At 41.0% G+C, this 15,304-nt stretch overlaps 1 protein-coding gene across 4 annotated transcripts in view; it reads right to left on the reverse strand.

Moving 5' to 3' along the window:
- Positions 1-14,885, reverse strand: part of LOC109906582 (RAS guanyl-releasing protein 2) — an 81,771-nt gene extending 66,886 nt beyond the window's left edge. For 2 of the 4 annotated variants that reach the window (XR_004203397.1, XM_031792171.1), the window contains exon 1: positions 14,412-14,885. The gene's annotated coding sequence lies outside the window, so the exon portion shown is untranslated. Of the gene's footprint in view, positions 1-9,753; positions 9,966-14,411 lie in introns of all 4 variants that reach the window. The other 2 variants (XM_031792170.1, XM_020504341.2) reach the window with 2 other exon arrangements.
- Between the last annotated feature and the right edge of the window lie 419 nt (positions 14,886-15,304).

Below are 15,304 nucleotides of genomic sequence, written 5' to 3' on the forward strand. Positions count from 1 at the left end.
GTTGGAAAAAATTACTTGTGTCATGCACAAAGTAGATGTCCTAACCGACTTGCCAAAACTATAGTTTGTTAACAAGAAACCTGTGGAGTGGTTGAAAAACGAGTTAATGACTCCAACCTAAGTGTATGTAAACTTCCGACTTAAACTGTAAATACACTTCACCTACTGTAGTTCAATAACCAATTTTTGTATATATTTTTTTCAAACTCAAGGTGTCATCATCGCTGACACCCTAAACTTTCTACAGACATCTTTGAAAACTATTCTAATTCAGTTACCAAACTTAGCATCTGCACAGCTCTGCCAGCAAATGTTTGACATGTGTAAATTGTTCAAAGTAGTCCTTGTGTATAGAGTTATGGTTTGATTAATTTTGAAATTAATAGTTGTTCTGTTGAAGCAGAATACTACACTGAACAAAAATAAATATTAAAAAATGCAACATGTATAGTGCTATAGTGATGTTTCATTTTTATATATTTTTTATCCCAGAAATGTAATATGCACAAAAAGCTTCTCAAATTTTGTGCACAAATGTATTTACAGATGTGGAGGTCCGGGGCTGGTTACACATGGTTTGTGGTTGCGAGGCCGGTTCGACGTACTGCCAACTTCTCTAAAACCACAGAGGCAGCTTATGGAAGAAAAATGTATATCAAATGCTCTGGCAACAGCTCTGGTGGACATTCCTGCAGTCAGCATGCCAATTGCACGCTTCCTCAAAACTTGAGACATCTGTGGCATTGTGTTGTGTGACAAACCTTCACATTTTAGAGTGGCCTTTTATTGTCCCCAACACAAGGTGCACCTGTGTAATGATGCTGTTTAATCAACTTCTACACATAAAACACCTGCCAGGTGTTGTATCTTGGCAAAGGAGAAATGCTCACTAACAGGGATGTAAACAACATTTTTAGAGAAATACGTTTTTTGTGCATATGGAACATTTCTGGGATCTTTTATTTCAGCTCATGAAACACGGGACCAACACTTTACATGTTGTGTTTATATTTTTGTTCAGGGTATATTATGGCAGGCATTGTGATATGAAAGCCTGACTGTGTTCATTGCCTTTCTACAGATACTTCCTGTTCAACTTTTGTCCTTTACCAGATGTTAAAACTAGCTCTGTGTGAGTGTGTGTGGTAAAGGATTACGTGAACAATGAGTTAAAATGTTTGTCCTTCTCCATTGATGACTGCTCTCCATACTCGTCATTCAAACCACCTAGTGAGTAAAGACAGTACGGTTAACACATTCTCTCACATGTAGTGTTCTTCTCTATCCATGCTGAAAGATGTGTGAGACAAGAAAACGTGCCCCGAGACAAGAGTGACAGATCAACTCAGGAATGACACGTCTCGCCCTGGTTACGGTAACTCACAACCCACAAGGCACCTGCCGAGACACTTGTTTTTCTATAATTTCTCTCTGCAGTCTCTCTAGATCTCCCCGCAGTGCTGAATTGAGAGTTTCTAAATTAACTTCCTGTTGTTGATGGGCTGTCATGGTCCCTGAGGCTAACAAGGGACTCTCTGCCAGCCATCATTCAACTTCCCATGATGCAAATATGGCTTCTCTTTACCCTGTGGGCAGAGGACACCACCAGGTCCGCCCTAGCCAGTATAATACACCAACTGTAGACAGATAAGGCTTGACTAGCCCAGGAGGACATCCTCATTCAAAACACCATACCAGGGTGTTCAGCACAGTCACTATGTAGTGAGGTACCAGATCTGGGTTAAAAAAAGTATTTGTTTTCTTTAAGTACTTTTTAGTGTTTGTTTGGTTTAGTCCGCTGGAGTGCCAGTCCAGGTGGGCGGAGTTTTCCCTTTTAATACTACTCCGTTGGTTACATTTACACCCAGGCAAGCTCAACTAAGTCCCGCAGAACTATTTGGAAGATGACAAATACTGTTTGAACCAAGGTGTGGAGATCCATTGACATTCTCTCATCACCATGTCCAGTATCAAATTCACCCATACTTCCCTTTTCTATAGTCACTATGAGCAATGTCTTGTTTAAAAGCCAACCCAAGTAATAATAGTATCATACCAACAAAGCAGCCAATTAATTATATGTAGAGTGTAACAGACTAAGTTCCTGTTTAAGTGTTACCTCCTAAACAGCTCCAACCAGAGGGGAAACCCCCCCACTTCCTGTTTTAGTACCATGTCTGTGTGCACTACTGTGACATTGGGCATAAGGATAACATAGGCTCTGAAAACACTACAGTTGTATCTACACGGAACAAACATATGGGTTTTCACATGACTGGGAATACAGATATGCATCGGTTGGTCACAAATACCAACAACAACAAAAAGTATGGGTGTGGATCAGAAAACCTGTCAGTATCTGGTGTGCAGCACTGACACATCTCCTTTGCATAGAGAGGTGATCAGGCTGTTGATTGTAGCCTGATGTCCCACTCCTAATTGATGTCCGTTGTTGGATATTGGTAGGAACTAGAACACGCTGTCATACACATGGATCCAGAGCATCTCAAACATGCTCAAAAAGAAAAGCATTGCAAGTTTGAATTTTATAAAGTTAGTGTGGGAGAGGTGAAAAAATGTTAATGATCAATAATGACAAACCTCCTGGCATTCACAACTTAGATGGAAAGCTACTGAGGATGGTAGCTGACTATAGCCACTGCTATCCGTCATATATTTAATCTAAGCCTAGAGGAAAGTATTTGTCCTCAGGCCTGGAAGGAAGCCAAAGTAATTCCGCTACCCAAGTGTTTGACAATGCCATTTCTCTGTATATAAATTATCAGACTTTCAGCATGCTTATAGAGAAGGACACTCAAACAAATGACTGATGATTGGTTGAAAGAAATTGATAAGATTGTGGGAGCTGTACTGTTAGATTTCAGTGCATCCTTTGATATTACTGACCATAACCTGTTGCTGAAAAAACCATGCGATTAGGCGTTTCAACCTCAGCTCTGAATCCACGATATGGCATTCTTTAATGGAAGCTTCTCTAATTTCAAACATGTAAAGTGTGGTGTACCGCAGGGCAGCTCTCTCGGCCCAGTACTCTTTTCTATTTTTACCAATGACCTGCCACTGGCATTAAACAAAGCATGTGTGTCCATGTATGCTGATGATTCAACCATATACGCATCAGTAACCACAGCTAATGAAGTCACTGAAACCCTAAAAGAGTTGCAGTCTGTTTTGGAATGGGTCGGCAGTAAACTGGTACTGAACATCCCTAAAACTAAGAGCATTGTATTTGGTACAATTCATTCCGTAAGTTCTAGACCTCAATTGAATCTGGCTGTTGAACAGGTTGAGGATATTAAATGACTTGTTACTGTAAACTGTCATGGTCAAAACATATAGGTTCAATGGTTGTAAAGATGGGGAGAGGTCTGGCCATAATAAAGAGATGCTCTGATTTTGACCCCACATTCCAAAAAGCAAGTCCTGCAGGCTCTAGTTTTTTTTATTATCTTGATTATTGTCCAGTCGTGTGGTTGAGTGCTGCAAGGAAAAACCTAGTTAAGCTGCAGCTGGCCCAGAAGTCTTTCTCTTCATTGAAATCAGAGGGCTGATATAAATACTATGCATGCCAGTCTCTCTTGGCTTCTTTTATAAGAAACAATGTGTTGAAAATACCTAAATGGGTGACATGTGAGCATGCAGGCCATGGAAGAACTAGGGCATTTTCAGCTTCCAGGAATTGTGTACAAATCCTTGCGACATGTGGCCATGCATTATCATGCTGAAACATGTGATGGATGGATGGCACAACAATGAACCTCAGGATATCACGGTATCTCTGTGCATTCAAAATGGCCATCGATCGAAATTAGTTAAAAACATTGGAGGTGGCTTATGGTAGAGAAATGTACATTAAATGTTCTGGCAACTGCTCTGCTGGATATTCCTGTAGTCAGCATGCCAATTGGATGCCCCCCTCAACTTGAGACACCTGTGGCATTGTGTGACAAAACTGCACATTTTAGAGTGGCCTTCTATTGTCCCCAACACAAGGTGCACCTGTGTAATGATCATGCTGTTTAATCAGTTTCTTGATATAGCACACCTGTCAGGTGGATGGATTATATTGGGAAAGGACAAATGCTCACTAACAGGGATGTAAACAAATTTGTGCACAAAATTGGAGGGAAAAGATTGAGTATCAAAAATGTGTGGGATCTTTTATTTCAGCTCATGAAACATGGGACCAAAACTTTGCATTTATATTTTTGTTCAGTATAGCTATTAGAGCAACACTACGCAATAGAAGGGCGAATCCACGCCAGCGGAAAATATCAGATTGTTCTGACCATTTTCACATGGAAATTTGATTTTGGAGGAAAGATATTTACATTTGTATCAAACCATTTTTTTTTTTTTATCATCATGATGAAAGTGACCATTTTAGACCTATACATGCCTCATATAAGACCCTATGATCTGTGAACCGTATATGATGCATGCAACATCTTGGTGTCATTATGCTCCTTATAGTGTTTTCTAAAAATGTTAGAACACACTATGAAGAGTATAATGACACCAAGAGTATGGCGCCGACAGACATGGCAGCTAGAATTTTGCTAGGATTGTCTGGGAGTGGTGTAGGGAGAAAATAGAAGTTATTGGCAGAGAGGTCTGGAACTCTTATTGGTCTATTAACTAATTTACCACCTGGTGATGTCACCAGGCAGGCAAAAAGTCTATCCCACCAAAACAGGCTGGAATTTCAAAACGTCTCATACACTAAAATGGCATTATCATAATTATCACATGCCAACAGACAGATCTGGTATTATTCCAACCTCAGTGTGGAAATATATATAAAAACAAGGAAATCACGTTTTTGACTGCACTGGGCCTTTAATCTCATAACTAACCTTTTTGTTCATATTAAGACATATTTTTAGGAACAATATACTGTAGAAATACATCCAATATCCAGAGTGGGCTCCCTGCTAATTCTGAAAGTATGATACATTTTATGTACATGTCATTGTTTGGTTTACCAGGCACCTGCATGTTTTGGAACAAAGCCTGCCGAGTGTCCCAAGTAGCTGACACCATGATACTGAATAGATGGGAGGTCATCAAAAAAAATCCCTGAGGTTGACATGTGGGATCGCAAGCGAAAGATGATCACCAAAGTCCCCTGCCCTGCTGTGGTGAAAGAATACAACAAGAATATGGGTGGATCTACTTGACTAACTGATTGCACTGTACCGGAACAAAATCAGATCAAAGAAGTGGTACCACCGGCTGGTGTTCCACTTCCTGGACATGATCATCGTGACCACCTGGCTGCTCTACCAAAGAGATTGTTAAGGCACTGGCATGAGAAAGGAGCAAATTAATCGGTATACCTTCAAGTCATACGTCGCTGAAGGCCTATGCTAAAGTGGAAAGAGTCTGGAGTGCAAGAAAGGTCATCCCAGTTCCACAATTAAGGGCGAGTATGAGAAGAGGAGAAAAGGACCCGCTGCTCCAATTCGACTGGATGCCACAGCCCACTGGATGATTATGGCTGAAAAGAAGGGGAGATGCAAGGTACCAGGGTGCACAGGTACACCAAAAGCCAAGTACCAGAAATGTGATGTCCACCAGAAACTGCTTCCGGAGGTTCCACACAATTGGAAAGCAGAGTGTGCTTTGTCAAAGAAGAGAAACACTGATTCAAACACACATTCAGACACAGTGAAACACACACATATATAGGCTAACCCCTCCACACACAGTCATTTGGATGTTGGTTTATGTTTATATGAAACGTGAGAAACATTTATACAGGAGGTGGTGTTAGTTGTAATTAGTAGTAGTTTGGTTATTTGATGTTTTGACTTTAAAGCGTCTAATTGTGATTGGTTGGAACTATTTGTGGTTGATGTTTGTCAAAATTTTTTAATAATAATACATTTAAAAAAAACTTGTTCTAATGCATATATTCCTTGTTTTCCTTATTCATATGTACTACAGAAAACCTTGGTGTTTCCGTACCCTCGTAGCACATTGTTGCCCTGAGACAACAAACCAATATCGGGTTGGGCAACACATTTTATGATGGATATATCATCAGGGACCCCCAAGCTCACAAAAATAGAAATATATATATATATATAAAACAAATAAAACATTTAAAAATAGATTTACAGTCGTGGCCAAAAGTTTTGAGAATGACACAAATATTAATTTTCACAAAGTCTGCTACCTCAGTTTGTATGATGGCAATTTGCAAATACTCCAGAATGTTATGAAGAGTGATCAGATTAATTGCAATGTCACTCTTTGCCATGCAAATGAACCGAATCCCCCAAAAAACATTTCCACTGCATTTCAGCCCTGCCACAACAGGACCAGCTGACATCATGTCAGTGATTCTCTCGTTAACACAGGTGTGAGTGTTGACGAGGACAAGGCTGGAGATCACTCTGTTATTCAAACTCAATCAGCATGACAGATTGTAAGCTTCAAAAGGAGGGTGGTGCTTGGAATAATTGTTCTTCCTCTTTCAACCGTGGTTACCTGCAAGGAAACATGTGGCGTGGTGTCAAGGGCAGCAAAGAAGCCACTTCTCTCCAGGAAAAACATCAGTGACAGACTGATATTCTGCAAAAGGTAGAGGGATTGGACTGCTGAGGACTGGGGTAAATCATTTTCTCTGATGAATCCCCTTTCCGATTGTTTGGGGCATCCGGAAAAAAGCTTGTCCAGAGAAGACAAGGTGAGCGCTACCATCAGTCCTGTGTCATGCCAACAGTAAAGCCTCCTGAGACCATTCATGTGTGGGGTTGCTTCTCAGCCAAGGGAGTGGGCTCACTCACAATTTTGCCTAAGAACACAGCCATGAATAAAGAATGGTACCAACACTTCCCCCGAGAGCAACTTCTCCCAATCATCCAGGAACAGTTTGGTGATGAACAATGCCTTTTCCAGCATGATGGAGCACCTTGTGATAACTTAGTGGCTCAGGGAACAAAACATCAACAAAACATCAATATTTTGGGTCCATGGCCAGGAAACTCCCCAGACCTTAATCCCATTGACAACTTGTGGTCAATCATCAAGAGGCGGGTGGACAAACAAAAACCCACAAATTCTGACAAACTCCAAGCATTGATTATACAAGAATGGGCTGCCATCAGTCAGGATGTGGCCCAGAAGTTAATTGACAGCATGCCAGGGTGGATTGCAAAGGTCTTGAAAAAGAAGGGTCAACACTCAGTCAATTAAAGCCTGACACTTATGAAATGCTTGTAATTATACGTCAGTATTCCATAGTAACATCTGACAAAAATATCTAAAGACACTGAAGCAGCAAACTTTGTGGAAATTAATATTTGTGTCATTCAACTTTTGGCCATGACTGTATAAAAATAATAATATAAAAAATTGACTTTTTGGGCCTGAATGCCAAAATTTTCAAGACATAAAAGGTGTTCAAAGTTTACCCCTTTTGCTTCACAATGATAGGAAGAAGACAGTCATGTCTTCATTACTGGAAAAGACAAATGGTTGAGATTTGATATAATTTAAAAGCTTACAAACAGGTTTGCCCCAAAAAAAAAAAATGTTAAAAAAAATAAAACACTTACATTTAACATCAATTATCAAAAAACCCATAAACGCCAATTTTTTTCTTCATATTAGCATATGTTGTAGCTTTGACCCCATTTTAAATAATCAAAGGGTTTTGTGCTGTGTCCGCCACTAGTTGAGACACAACATGCTCTTTATTAGTCATGTTTTGGCTAATAAATGTACTAAAATGGAAATAGAATTTAAATTTCAACTTTCAAAATGGTACCACAAAAGGTGGTTGGGGCTCCACACGGAGAATGTTGACGAATGGGAATATCTGTTGCTTAAAATTATACTGGAAACCTATTGAAATAAAGATTGATAGAATAGACTTGACCATTTAAGATGACAATCGATGGTGGGTGGACCAGCGGTCGGTCATCTTTGTGGTAGTAAAATAAAAATAAATGGTTTTTTTTTTACATTTCAATGGTGTACCAGCTAAATTGTAGTTTTCTGAAGGGATAGGTCCATTCTATTTCCATTATTGAAATGACACCGACCCTGTATTCAAGAGCATGTTGTGTTTCAACTGATGGCGGGCACAACACCAACATGTCAGAACTGAAATATGGTTTAACCTACAACATATGTGAATATCAAACAATATATAGATAATTGACCCAAAAAAAAAAGTTTAATGATTTTTACATTTGATTTCAAATAAAATTGTTTGAAAATACTGTTTGTAAGCTTTTAAGTATCAAACTCAAAACCATTTATGTTTTCCATTGATGAACACATGGATGTCTAATGACATTGCGGGGTAATGCCAAATTGGGTCCAAAAAGGAACTTCTCCAAAAATTCACATTCTTCCATGGGCAAACACATATGGAAAGCGAGTGTTTAAATCAAACGGAATGTTGTCAAAAACAGATTGAATTCATATGCATTTCACCTATAAAGGAGTATATAAGGACACCAAGATGTCTGTATCATGTACAGTTCACAGATCATAGAGTCTAACTGGGGTATGTATAGGTCTAAAAAAGGCCTAAAATGGCCAATTTCATCATGACTTCTCAAAAATGGTTTGTGATACAAATGTAAAAAGCATGTTAAACATCCCTCCTCCCAATTAAGTTCCTTTGTGAGAATTCCAGAACAACCTGATAACAACAATGTTTTCAGCTCCCGCTGGCATGAAATTGTCCAGAAAGGTCTGTGAATGTTTTTGTGGGCACGTAGACATAAACTGAGGTAATCCAGTGATAAAACACAAAATTATCAACTGTGTACAAACACATTTTCTATTGCAGGTGCATGGTCAATTCTTTCAAAACTTCACACCTGTTGCAACTACTGGCTCTACACAGTGCACTTGTACAAGCAGACAATTGTGACTACTTCACAGGGTCACCCACTGTATTTTAATATGTTCTCCCACCTACCTCATTGACTAGGTCTCTCCTGGCTGCTTCAATTCAAGACTGCTTGATCTATAGCCGTTACGCTTTTACCCTTCTACCCTTCTCCCTCTTTTACCCTTCTCCCTCCCTCCCTCTTTTACCCTTCTCCCTCCCAGGTGTTCCATCTTTGCCCTTGAAGGTGAAAGGAGCACTAACAAGATGACATTGCACAGGTCCTCTATTTCTCCTCTCAGGAACATGTGTGTGTGTGAGTGAGTGAGACATGAGGTAGAGAAAGAAGGAGATCGAGGAAGGGAGAAAACGAGAAGGGGGTGAAGTAGAGAGGAGAGGAAGCAGTGAACCGTACCCTAGTGATGCGACTACATGAGTCTGGGAAGCTGCTACCTGTAATTACTTTCTTTGTTGGTTTATTTTGCGCTCCTGGGATTTATTTTCCTTTTTTTTTCTCACCTCCTACTGATCAGCCTCCGTACATCTCTCTTTCTCCCCCCCCCCTTCTCTTCTCTTCTCTTCTCTTCTCTTCTCTTTTTCCATCTCGCTCACCCTCCTCTAACCATATCTTGGCATAAATCAGCCCTTTACAAAGAATCTAATTAAGCTCAGCGTGCCTAATAAGGCGCTGGGGCATGGCGGTGTTGCCGCAGGTCGGTGAGGTCGCTCCCTGGTCCTGGAGATGAATGAAAATGTCAAGCATGTACACATAAGTGAGGACTAGGGTAATATGCCTGAGGAGAAAAGATGGAGGAAAGCTTGGAGGATGTCTGTGTGGAGAGAGAGAGATCAAATTTTTACCTGTGCATCACACCCACCTCAGCTGACTTCCTTTGTTCATGCTGCGGAGGTGTAGAACACCAAAACAGGCTCATTCACTCCAAATGTAACAGAGGTGCGTCGGTGAATCACACTCGTGCAGTGGGTAACTCCCGAGCTAATGCTCCTGCTTTAGCTCAGAGGGCTAACAATAATGTAGCAGGCCCTGGTTCGAATCCAGACAGTGACACAGACACTCATCCTAGCAGGCCTTTGAACAAGCACAGTGCAATAGTTATGTCATTGACTTTATAGTTGCCCTATGGATTAATCAACTCGCTAAGATATTATGTTGGGATTTGACTAATTGATCAGCTAGGCCTACTGTATTTTACGTGTTGCACAGTATGTGTAGCTAAAGGTGCGTCGAGCAGGATATGCCTAGATACAATATAATTTGCAGGATGGTGAATTTCTCTCAATCAGTAACTGATACGCAACAAGAGCACAGTAAGCAGCACGTTACCCAATATTCAAATAATTGCTGAAGTTAATCAACAACATTCAGCTCAGCTCTTCATGCAACGAACAGAACCACACCAAAACAAGCAGATAAAGGTTTGACCTCTGAACACCTGTAGGCCTACACATACATACAGTACCAGTCAAACGTTTGGACACGCCTACTCATTCAAGGGTTTTTCTTTATTTTAACAATTTTCTACATTGTAGAATAATAGTGAATACGTCAACACTATAAAATAACACATATGGAATCATGTAGCAATTTTTTTTAAGTGTTCAACAAATCAAAATACCACCCTTTACCTTGACAGCTTTGCACACTCTTGACATTCTCTCAACCAGCTTCACCTGGAATGGTTTTTCAACAATCTTGAAGGAGTTCCAACATATGTTGAGCACTTGCTGGCTGATTTTCCTCCACTCTGCAGTCCAACTCATCCCAAACCATCTCAATTGGGTTAAGGTCAGGTGATTGTGGAGGCCAGGTCATCTGATGCAGCACCATAACTCTCGTTCTTGGTTAAATAGCCCTTACACAGTCCGGAGGTGTGTTTTTAGTCATTGTCCTGTTGAAAAACAAATGATAGTCCCACGAAGCGCAAACCAGAGCGGATGGCGTATCGCTGCAGAATGCTGTGGTAGCCATGCTGGTTAAGTGTGCCTTTTATTCTAAATAAATCACTGACAGTGTCACCAGCAAAGCATCCCCCACATCATCACACCACCTCCTCCACGCTTCACGGTGGGAACTACACATGCAGAGATAATCTGTTCATCTACTCTGCGTCTCACAAAGACATGGCGGATGGAACCAAAAATCTCAAATTTGGACTCATCAGACCAAACGACAGATTTACACCGGTCTAATGTCCATTGCTCGTGTTTCTTGGCACAAGCAAGCAAGCATCTTCTTATTATTGGTGTCCTTTAGTAGTGGTTTCTTTGCGGCAATTCGACCATGAAGTCTTGACTCACGCAGTCTCCTCTGAACAGTGTGTCTGTTACTTCAACTCTGTGAAGCATTTATTTAGGATTCAATCGGAGGCTGGTAACTCTAATGAACTTATCCTCTGCAGCAGATGTAACTCTGGGTCTTCCTTTCCTGTGGCTGTCCTCATGAGAGCCAGTTTCATCATAGTGCTTGATGGTGTTGGCGACTGCACTTGAAGAAACGTTAAAAGTTCTTGAACTTTTCAAGATTGACTGACCTTCATGTCTTAAAGTAATGATGGACTGTTGTTTCTCTTTGCTTATTTGAGCTGTTCTTACCATAATATGGACTTGGTATAGTACCAAATAGGGCTATCTTCTGTATACCACCCCTACCTTGTCACAACGACTGATTGGCTCAAACACATTAAGGAAAGAAATTCCACAAATTCACTTTTAACAAGGCACACCTGTTAATTGAAATGGATTCCAGGTGACTACCTCTAGAAGCTGGTTGAGAAAATGCAAAGCTGTCATCAAGGCAAAGGGGGCTACCTTGAAGAATCTCAAATATATTTTTATTTGTTTAATACTTTTTTGGTTACTACATGATTCCATGCGTTTCATTTCATAGTTTTGATGTCCTCAATATTATTCTACAATGTAGAAAACAGTAAAAAAATAAAGAAAAACCCTTGAATGAGTAGGTGTGTCCAAACTTTTGACTGGTACAGTATATCCCCTCCATTCCCCCATCATCCCACCATGTTTCTCAACTGAGCCATGTCAAAAGCTTTAGTGAAAACCTCCAGACAGACTTACAAGTCAAAGCCCTAAATCTGACAGGCAACATTCTAGCAGGGAGGGATAGAAACTGTGGTTAAATCAGTGAGTCTCCACTGCAGACCAACTCAACGGCCAGAACACCCCGGCCTGGTCCTAATCCCCGCTGCTCTGTGGGCGGTTGGAAGAAAGCGTCTGACAGAGCCGGGTGGAGCCACCCGCAACCCCTGCCGGCGCTCCAGATACCAGTTAATGATGCCAGCGGATCGATACCCAAACAAAGTGAGCAAGAGTTTGACCTCTCACTTGTTTTATCGCCCCGTGCCGCCTGCGGAGCCACACAAAGCATAGTGCACAGACTGGAAAGTAACCCAACACTCAGAGCTGATTCATATCCAGCAAAGGTTTTTCCAAGAGTCACTTCGAAATTGGACGTTCGTCCATGTCCCGAGGTCGTCGGGAGATTCCTTCAAAACCCGTCACTAGGGGCAATGGTCAGCGCTATTACCATCAAGTAGGCTTGGGTTTTGCTAGGGCAAAGTTTCCCAAACTCTGTCCTCGGGGCCCCAAGGAGTGCACATTTAGGTTTTTGCCCTAACACTACACAGTTGATTAAAATAATCAAATGATCATCAAGCTTTGATCAGTTGAATCAGCTGTGTCAAACTCATTCCCCAGGCAGCCATGTGTCTATGGATTATCGCTCCTACCTTGATTGATGAATTAAGGTCACTATTTAGAAAAGAACTCCCCTCACCTGGTTGTCTAGGTCTTAAATGAACGGAAAAACTAAAAACCTGCAGACACTAGGCCTTCCATGGAATGAGTTTGACGCCCGTGTTAGGGGGGGGGGGAATAAAGTTGCAGTCCTTGGAGTCACGAGGACCGAGTTGGGGAACTCTGTACTAGGGTGTTGTGGATAGGGATTGTGGATGGGCGTAAGCCACAAGCTCTGGCTCACAGGTTTTTTTTTATTTTTTATCTAGTCCAAACCTTACCCCTTATTTTAACAATTCGGAATTAACGCCCAAATTTAACTATGGGATGCGCCGGCGACAACAGCAGGTGGCTCAACTGATCACTGTGACAACCCATAAACAACAACGAAATTTGACGTTTGGGGAAAAGTCTGGATCTGAAGTCAAACCATGAGATCTTGTTGTCCATGTCAACGTGTTTAGGGACTTATTTGCCATCATCCGTTGTGGGGAGCAGCTCTCTAAAGTCCCTATGAATAACATTAGACCTAATGGTTAATGCAAGTGTGCTGTATACCTAATACTGTACTTGAATATGACGTATGAGTGACATTAGTGTAGGCTATATTACCAGGTCATAACAATTCTTTCTTTTTTTAAACAATGCAATTCAAACACACAAATAACCATACAGGGTGTTTCTTTGTGTTGAACAATGATCTCATGATGTCAATAGCTGGTAATGCATCTCACTAATTGGCATGTGATACAAAGAGGGTAGCGAGCAGCCAAAATATTCAACAGCAGTGGTAACTTCATCACCAGTAGTATAAAGATAACACGGTCTGTCTCATACACAAATATAGCCCATCTGTTTCACTCAATAGGCATGTGAGAATATTCGCACCCTGGCATTACTGTGGCAAACACAGAGGCGTGGTTTGCTAGAGCGTGAAGAAACATGCCACTGCTCACTCATTTTCTCACTTTACATGTGGCAATGGCAACAAGCTCTCACAGTCTCACTACAGAATTAGACATTTATCCACATTTCCCAAACGTCTAATTTTGAAGTTGCTCCAAAACAACAAATTTCTAATTGTTTTTGACAACCTGGATTGCTCCTTCTGCTCTGCATTGTTCCATTGGGGGTTAGGGTTCAGTTTAGGTGTTAGATTAAAGGGTTAACGTTAGGGAAAGGGGAAGCTAACATGTTAAGTATTGTGCAAAGTTTCTAATTATGTTAAATTGTCCGTGATGAGATTCGAACTCACTACATCGGGGTGCCTTTGCTCGCGTTATGTACAGAATAATACCAAATGCTCTGAGACCAGGTTGCTTGGCTGGTTTTGAAGGCATTTCCCAGATGTCCTCGGGATATAGACATCCAATTTCAAAGTCAATGTTGAATGATCTCCCTGGGCAATGTTTTGTTAAGATGTATGCAGCACAGTATGTGTTTACATGATTAGGCTAGTCCTCTCTTGCGCCACATGCGGATAAATCATATGTAATTGCGCAACTTGGAGATCATGTAAAGAGCCATTGGAAAAATAACACACTATCAAAATATAACTAGTGTCACAGCTTGCCTCTTGAAATGACCCTCCACAAGTTCGCCTTATTCGGTATAAAGACAAAAGTGAGGTAATGAAGCCAAGATCCGTCCAAACCGAGATAAATCAGTCCTGCATAAAAGGTTTATCAAATTAATATCGCAGACCATGAATTACATCACAAGTGCATAACCATGCACTCTGTTGTAGCCAGATATGTCTTACCTTCAGAGTTTGGAGAGTCCCATCACACGAAATGTGTGCCTAGTTATGCGCTGAAACTAAAATAATGTCAGCCTCTACGCCAGGATACCTTTCATAAACAAATTACCAGACCATGTAGGTTGGCTGGCTATGGTCTAGATCACATTGATCGAACTGTACGGGTGTAGTTTTTTGGGTAGCATCTAGATCAAACGATAAAGTCTATGCATGCACTTGCAAGTCCTTGCAAAAAGACGCAGTAAATCATGCGAAAATGAAGTCACAAGTTCCAGATATGAGATCCGTTGGAGTTGATGCTCCACAGCTACAGGTCTCAAATAAACGTCTGCCCATGCGCTTATGCAACGCACTACTACTGCCAGCTGCCAGCACTTAGCGCCAAGTTAAAATAGATGCCTGTTGCGGTTTTACTCTCTTTACTCGAGATCGCTAGAGCCGTACATAAGTAATATGCTGTGCTGTGAGGTTAACACTGCAGTGGTTCAGCTCAATCTCCTGTCGCACAGTTCAGCCTATTTGCGATGCATCATCGTATATAGCACCCCACCGCCAATAAATGTGCATGAATGATGACGGTATTTATTTATACATTTGGGACATATAGGCCTGTTAATTTTGTTCTTGCGCTATCTGTTTGAATAGTATTTCACATTGATAGGTAGATGTAGACATGGGTTACATTTTACCGCTTTTTCGGGAAGAATTTAGGTTAATATAAGCCTAACACACAGGCACACTGTCTGTTTGACATATCAGTGTTCAACATGCAAAACATCTAGGCTGCATATCCTCTGAACATTCTGACATTGCGAGACTACGGAGAACGTTCGTGGCATGTCGTTGTCCAAGAATTGAGCAGCCTCCTGATTCAGAATGTTTTATGTGGTCTTGTT

The sequence above is a fragment of the Oncorhynchus kisutch genome, linkage group LG16 (assembly GCF_002021735.2).
Source record: "Oncorhynchus kisutch isolate 150728-3 linkage group LG16, Okis_V2, whole genome shotgun sequence".
In the NCBI taxonomy this organism is placed as follows: Eukaryota; Metazoa; Chordata; class Actinopteri; order Salmoniformes; family Salmonidae; genus Oncorhynchus; species Oncorhynchus kisutch.